We start from the raw sequence: 2279 nt of genomic DNA, 5'->3' as shown, positions 1-2279 counted from the left end.
AATTCCGAATGTATTTTGAAGTTTTGGATCATTATTTTTGAAAATGTCAATTGTATGTTTTTAAACCTGAAATCCAAAAACAAAATCATAATTTTACTTTTTTAACATTTAGGAAGTGGTACAAAAAGTTCAATATAACTCGTTTACTTGAATTTTAAGTAGGCTCGAATATACCATTTTCAATTCTTTTTTACTAGAAGTTAATCATTCTTGAAATTACTTGTCACCTTACGTGAACACCCTGCACACACGTGCAATTTATTTTGTTATTTAGTGACAATTTCTTGCATTTGAAGGGTAACATTTTTTTTTTAGAATGTGCATAATATGTATAGTATTAATTACTCTGCACGTATATTGTATGTATCCGCTCCTATCGATGCCTCGGGATGACATGGTAAGGAGGTACAGTTTCGAGAAAAATTTTGCCGTAACTTTTCAGGTCGCCCAGTTGGAACACACGTTATTAAATATACGCAGATGGGTACATCGTTATTATATGTACCAGTATTGGGACGGGTGCGGAGGTATTTGGGCCAAGAACCAAATTCTCCGAACCTATGGGAACTTTTCCGAGTGTGTTTCAGGCTGAGTTGCACGCCATTGAAATGTGCGTGCGGTTCAGCCTGGAAAGGGGGTATCGCGGACAGGTCATTGTAGGCTTAGGGGACACCTCAGTCGGCTGGGCCTGGAAAATGAGGATACTTGCAGATTCTGTGGGGAGTATGGGGAGATCTCGGTGCACCTCCTGAGGAAGGGTGATGCTCTTGCTCGTAGGAGGGGGGAGGTGCTGGGAGGCTTTGCTCTAACGGTGGCGGAGTTACGGTCTTCTGGTCCTCACAAGTTGCTTGAGTTCATCAGGAGGGCGGGTCTCGGGCGTGTGTTGTAGGGCATGCTCCGTACTCGGCTGGGGGCGCACAATAGATCCTTATACGTGGTCGCGGTTATACAATCTAAAAACTTAATGTATAATGTAAAATTAACTGACATATTTGGAACTTTTTCCTTGAACCGCAATATTTTTTTCAATAATAAATTTTGGTTTAAACTAAAAGAGTGAATTTAAATTAAAAGATTTTAAAAAGGATCTTATGATTTTTAAATAAAATTTATCGTTGATAAATCTAAATAATTTTGTTTTTGTGAATTTGAATAGTAAATGAACTTAATATAAAATTCGTCTACTAAAGTGAGTTTTTTAAATAATTTAAATTCCTTTTTTAATTTTAAATTATTTTAAAATCTAATTTTTTAATTAAAATATGTAAATTGTTTCCTAAATTTGCTTTCTAATAAATTTTATTTCTATTTATCATACGACATCAAAAAGTAGTGACGAAATACGCCGGGGAATTTCCATTTGCAAACAATTAATAACTGTTTAGCAAACAACACACTTTTAAAAGAGCTCTGGCAAAATGAACTGCTCAAAAATGTTCTAATTGCTATGAATTTAACTGTCGCTCCAGTTACTGCTTTCGGATGTCAAGCTCTCGTAAAATTTGAATTTACTTCGTAATTTCGATCACATTTTTGTTATCGCTGCGATCAATCACGCTATTTGAGGCGCATATTTTTATTCAAATTTGAATTACTAGTAGATGTACGTTATAAACGCTTAATTGACCAAACATCATCAGTAGATGATAAAAGCTTTTCTCAACACGAGATTTCATACACATCTAAGATTTCTCAAATTTTTTATATCAACGAATTTCATTCAATTATAAAAGAATTTCGGTTATAGCACCTCCGGTTTAAGATATTAACAAGAAAATTGTACATGATGTTGTTTATCATATCATGACCAATGGATCCTTGCCTTCTGCTCGTTGTGTAGATCCTTAAAAATTTAAAGTCGCAAAATCTGACTTCGACGTTAATTTGTCGTCCTTCGTCTTCTTACACAGGTTGTACTCTCTGCGAGGTCCCGAAGGAAGCTTCTGCAGAATCGCGACCAAGCGGAGATTACCGATAACTGAACAGTGTTGATGACTTTACAATCACCCTTTGCCAAATTTTTCAGATTTTAATGCGAATCTTAACGGTTGTGTTATATTTACCAAGATCGATTTAGTACGCGCTTAACATGAAATTCCAAAAGCAGAGTACAAACTTTTCTAAGTATCCCTTTACGGGTTTCCGAATTCTTTAGGTGCTCTAGGTCCAACGGTTTGTGCATAGGGTTTTGTCTGGTCTGGAATTTTTGCTTTTTCTATCTGGATGCTGTGCTAATTTCCAGAAAATCGGCCAGGGAACATAAGAAGCATGTGCGTTTA

The sequence above is a fragment of the Condylostylus longicornis genome, unplaced genomic scaffold (assembly GCF_029603195.1).
Source record: "Condylostylus longicornis isolate FDR11 unplaced genomic scaffold, ASM2960319v2 ptg000199l, whole genome shotgun sequence".
NCBI lineage: Eukaryota > Metazoa > Arthropoda > Insecta > Diptera > Dolichopodidae > Condylostylus > Condylostylus longicornis.
Note: the sequence above shows the minus strand (reverse complement) of the source record.